Source organism: Podarcis filfolensis (assembly GCF_964270895.1).
Source record: "Podarcis filfolensis genome assembly, chromosome: 12".
Lineage (NCBI taxonomy): Eukaryota > Metazoa > Chordata > Lepidosauria > Squamata > Lacertidae > Podarcis > Podarcis filfolensis.
The window spans coordinates 2,980,001-2,986,045 of record NC_139614.1 but is presented as its reverse complement, the minus strand read 5'-3'; positions in this window follow the sequence as shown (position 1 = coordinate 2,986,045).

Below are 6,045 nucleotides of genomic sequence, written 5' to 3'. Positions count from 1 at the left end.
AGCTCTTTGAAGCCTAGTCACCGCCTACTCTCCCTGCGCGGAAGCCTTCTGCGCAGGGAGGGTGTGGGCAGCGGAGGACCCGTGCTCTCCCCGCTGGTCTCCGGCGAGGAGTCATGGAGCCACCTCGCCGCTTCCCCCATCTGCCCCCCTTCTCCACTGATGCTACCCTGATTTCCTTCCCCAGAAGATGGGCTGCTTCTCTCCCTCCCGGGACGCTCTCCGGAATCCCTCTGGAGCCCTCCCTCTGGCTCCGATGGCAGTTCCCTGACATACCATAATGGGTCTAATGACAGGTGGAGATGAATCAGCGTACAGGGGGGAGGTTGAAAAAGTATCTACATAGAGAATAACTTGCACCTAAATATTAGCAAGACAAAGGAGACAGTGTTGGATTTTTGGAGGAAGTGAGGGGAACTAGCCCTGTTGTATATTGGGGGGGGGGGCGTGTTGTGTGGAGAGAGTCTCTTCCTTGGGAATTTACCTTAGTGAAGACCTCACTTGGAAAAACAATATAACTCAGGTGGTTAGGAAGGCCCAACAGAGACTCCATTTCTTCAGGGTCTTGCGAAAGAACAATGTTAAACAACAGTTGATGACCTCCTTCTCATATTATATCCTCTCATATTGTATCACAGTGGGGTACGCTGGCTTGACAGCCACGGACAGAAAGTCTTTACAGAGGGTGGTGAACACAGCACATGATGTCATGGGCCCTGAGCCCGCTAGATGACACCGCAAGGGATCGATGCCTTAGGAGAGCGAGAAAAATTCTCAGGGACGATTCACACCCCGGCCAGCACCTCTTTAATCTTCTACCCTCGGGCAGGAGATATAGAAGGAGAATCAGTCGTACCAACAGGCTAAAAACAGTTTCTATCCATGGGCTGTTAGGCTGCTGAACAGAAAATAATATAGTGCAACTGACTTTCGGGGTTGGTGTGTTGTGCGACAAGCACACAGAGTGCAATGAGACTGAGTGTTTGTCCGGGGGGAGGGGGAGGCTCAGTTAATTTCATTGTACACAGGTTATACATTGACAATAAAGGTATTATTATTATTTTAACAAGCCTGCAACATTTAAGGTCCTGCACCCTTTCTTTGTATATTTGAATGGCTACATAGCCAATTTCAGAAAAGGTTGTCAAAAAACAAATGTACAAAGAGAAGTGCTACTGATTATATAGAGAAAAATTGGGGTGGGGGGTCAAAGTAAATATTATATTAGCAAAAAATTGAAATCTTAAAAACAAGATACTTAATAAAAAGATACATAGTTTCACAGTACTAAATAAACACTAGGAACTTCAGCAAAATACATAGACTATCGACCCCCCAAAATTCTTTACAGAATTGCTTATTGCAATAGGTTTTAAAAAAAACACCTTCCAAATTAAAGCATGCTAGTCGTCTTGAACTTCCAGTATTGCTGTCAACATTTCTGCAGACTCTATTATGTTTTAAACAAGGAATTGTAATCACAGGGCGGTTTACAATAAAAAAGACAAAAATATATAACATAGTAAAGTTAAAGGACCCCAGGGCAGTTAAATCCAGTCAAAGGTAACTATGAGGTGCGTTGCTCCTCTTGCTTCAGGCGAGGGAGCCAGTGTTTGTCCACAGACAACTTTCAAGGTCATGTGGACAGCAGGACTAAACTGTTCTTCGTCATGGGACCCCATGACGAGTGCCAGAGCTCATGGAAACGCCATTTACCTTCCTACCACAGCGGTACCTACGGTATTTATCTACTTGCACTGGTATGCTTTCAAACTGCTAGGAGTTGGGACAGAGCAATGGGAGCTCACCCCTTTGCAGGGATTCGAACCACTGACCTTCTGATCAGCAACAACACAGGGCTATCCGCTCCCTATAACATGTAACAAACAAAAACAATACTGCCCGCCTCCCCGCCCCAGTTTAAAAGGCCATAGACTGTTTAATCAGCCAAAGGCCTGTGAGAAGAGGAAAGTTTTTAAGATATGTGATGAAGTTGCCAGGTGTGTATTGCTGGAGATACACAAATAGGGAGCCACTGTAGAAAAGACCTGTTCTTTCTTTCTTTCTTTCTTTCTTTCTTTCTTTCTTTCTTTCTTTCTTATTTTTTGCCAATTATTTTGATTGGTAATTATTTGTAATAATTTGAAAAATCAAACTACAGTGGTACATCGGGTTACATATGCTTCAGGTTACATAGGCTTCAGGTTACAGACTCCGCTAACCCAGAAATAGTACCGCGGGTTAAGAACTTTGCTTCAGGATGAGAACAGAAATTGTGCCGCGGTGGTGTGGCAGCAGCAGGAGACCCCATTAGCTAAAGTGGTGCTTCAGGTTAAGAACAGTTTCAGGTTAAGAATGGACCTCCAGAACTAATTAAGTACTTAACCTGAGGTACCACTTTAATTTTATTTAATACAATTTTCCAAAACCAGCTTCCCACTCTCCTTATATGTCCAGGATAACCCCCTATTGCTGCTTTTTGTCCTCAGTTAATCTATAGTTAACATCCTTCAGTATTTACCAAAATTTTTATCTATCCGCTGCCCCTTTACATCCCTGCATACAGCAAAAAATCGAGTGTTTTGGAGATAATCTCCAATAACAGCAAGTATGATTATTATTCCATCTTCACTTTAAAAATTTGCTTGATTTTTAATAAGTTCAGTTTGGTGTTGCTTTCCAGCTTGTGCCTCCTCTGCTTTATATAGTGTTGATTATTATTAAACATTTTATTTTTATAACTTTTATGTTTTGGGTTTTCATGCTAACTGCCTTGGACACCTCATGAGTTAAATAAATAATTTTATGCATGCTATAGAAGGAAATGAAAAGTGGTATGTGATCCAGTACAATGTTTCTCCTGTAAAATATATGTTAATAATAATAATAATAAAAATTAACTAAGGAGTTGATCTTTGTTCCTTGCCCTTTGATTCATGTAAGGAGAGGCAGCTGGTGCAATATAATTTTGTAGCATAGAATAGTATTACAGTTCCCAGCTAGACAGTATGAGCTTATATGTTCAAGATTGCGTTAACTCATAAGACGAACATAAGGTATTATCTGGATCAGACAAAAGGTGTTATCTAGTCCAGGATCCTATTTCCCGCGGTGGTGAGCCAACTGTCTCTGGGACGCCAAATCCAAGAAAAAGCCCAACAACTTTGGGGTTAAATCCTTAAAAGAGCTCAACAACTCTGGGGTAAACTCCACTTCATCAAATCTGGCCCTCTTTGAAAAGGTTTGGGCACCTCTGGCCTACAGCGAAGAATGGTGGTGGCTCGGTGATGTGGGAGGCAGGCTGGATTCATTGAAGTATCGGGAAAGCCTAGGAGGAAACGTCACGCCATCTGTGAGGAAGCTGAAGATTGGGGGTCATTGGACCTTCCAACAGCACAATGATCCCAAGCATACCTCAAATTCCAGCAAGACTTGATTGAAGTAGTTCTGGAAGGTTCTACAGTGGCCATCAGGGTCACCTGACTTGAACCCCATGAAAAATCTCTGGTGGGATTTGAAAAAGGCAGTTGCAGCATGCAAACCCAAAAATATTACTGAACTGGAGGCCATTGCTCATGAGGAATGGGTTAAGAGTTTTCAAGAACACGCTGCCAGAAGCTGCTGTCCGGCTATGCATCTCGTTTGCAGCAGGTCATAGCAGCAAAAGGCTGCTCTACTAAGTACTAAATATGCTTGCCATGAAGGGGTCGGATAATAGTGAGACTGGAGAAGCCAGTATAAGTTGCAATTTCAGCTCAATTTGAGTAGACCACTTGAAGCATCCATTGTGTTGAGCTATCTGATTTGCTTTTCTTTGATTTGCTCATTGCAAACAGCTGAAGGCTGTAAATTTTGATAATAAACCTGGTTTGCAATGGGGGTTGAATAATTTCAATTGCAACTGTATACACACACACAGTATACGGTATATGCTACATACTGGAGAAAGAGAGATTCATAGCACTTTGTGTATTGGGGATAGTTTATATTCAGAGCAAAGAAATAACAAGGGATCAGAAACTTAGAAAATGTCAGCTCCACATATATATGTTTGCCAGTTCCACAGATATTTTTTTGCCCAATATGTATGCAGTGCCTCCAAAGACTCAACTGGAAAGAACTCTGTAGATTGCTGTAGATGTTATTTACAGCAGGAATAGCCAACATTTGAAGACCAAAAAAGAGGACACATTTGCCGACTTCTACATTTACCTATGGATTGCTATGGTGACTCTACACATGAAAAAGAGGACATATGGCAACCCTAAACATGATGCCTTGCAGGCACTGTAGGACTACAACTCCTATCAAAGGTAACCACCTCATCCTCTCTTCAAGTAACTCTTCCTACACATTTTTTTCTGTCAAGTTCACATGCATCTGATTAAGAATCCATTGCAGGCATAGGCAAACTCAGCCCTCCAAATGTTTTGGGACTACAACTCCCATCATCCCTGACAACTGGTCCTGTTAGCTAGGGATGATGAGAGTTGTAGTCCCAAAACATCTGGAGGGCCGAGTTTGCCTATGTCTGATCCATTGTGTTGCAGGGGAAAAATTAAAACTCCAGGGCTCATTCTAGGGGTGATCTTAGGTTATGCAGAGTACTAGTTAGGCTTGTTTCGCTATGCTGTCATCTTGTGAGAATTGGGTCCTGTTAAAATATGTACAGTGCTACCCACTGGCTGTGCTTTTCAGGGGAGTACTAGCTTGTAGGCTATTAGAAAACATCTCACTGATGAAACTATTATAAAGCTCCAAGGAATCCCAGGATTCATAGACACACAGGTTGAAACCATGGGGAATATCCATTTACACACACACACACACATCTGTAACCTTGACACTCTGCGTGCGTGATTTCAGTTTTCATCACAGCCATGCACACACAAAATGCTTTTGCCCTTTGACATTGCATTGTTCACAATGTGTCCATTAAGTTATTCTCTCTAGCCTCTGGTAAAATAAAGTCAGTAGCTTACATGAACTTGAATAGTCATCAATATATCTGTCAGAGATAAGCAAATGTTTGCAATTACTAGCTCCACTGACTTCATGATGTGAGCACAATTTCCCACTTATCTACAATGCTTCCTCATGCGTTCAATCCAGAACTCTAAATATAATACAGGTCTTACCTAGTAACATTAAAACGAAGGTTGATCTCTGTCCTTCCTATTCTTGTTGCTATTTCTTCTGCCTCCATTCTTTATCTTTTTAAAATATGATTTTATTGTTTTCAATTACTAAAAACCCTGTAACAGTGAAATGACAAGTAGTGCACAATAAAGTAAAAACAAGGCTTAACTGCCTCTGTTGGCTTTGTCAGCAAAGTTCTTTTGAAGCATTTGAATGGTTATAACCAGGAGAAGGTCTCTTCCAAAAGTCAAATGAGACACAAGAGGGCTGAGACTCCAGTGACTCTCTTATGAATATGCAAAGAATGTAATCCAAATATCAGAAAAATGAAGATACTTTGACAGCGCCCTCCAATTTTGAGTTTATTAATTTCTCTGGTATAGAACTTTCCCAGACATGCAAGCCTTGACCTGGAATTAATGGCTTCTACCTTGTTTACGCAAAGTCACACCATCATAGTTTTTGTATTCTAGCTTCAGATTGTGGTCTAGTTTGGCCTCAATGTGCTTTATTCTTGGGCTTGGGCTCACCTAATTTTCCTTTCTTGCTTTTCACAATGGGCAGCCCACTTACCCTATAAGGGGAAAATCAGGGTTCTAATATGCGTGAGGAGAATCCATGAACACAGGAAGTCCTCCCCACTTCAGACCTTTGCCCTCCAATTCATCATGGAATAAAAGCAACAGGAAGACAGAGCTGGTACATTTGCCCCTGTGGGGGCCCTTCTCTGTTGAGACAGAACCATAACATCTGGAGATACTGCACAAAACAAAGGAGATTCCAGCAGTTATGGGGAATCCAGCTCATGATGTCATCAAGATGACAAGCCATGGGTCTCAGAAAAGGCAAGCTAAAGAGGTAGCCATTTAACAACAAAAGTTTGATAGCGCAATGGAAACTGTTTCCCAG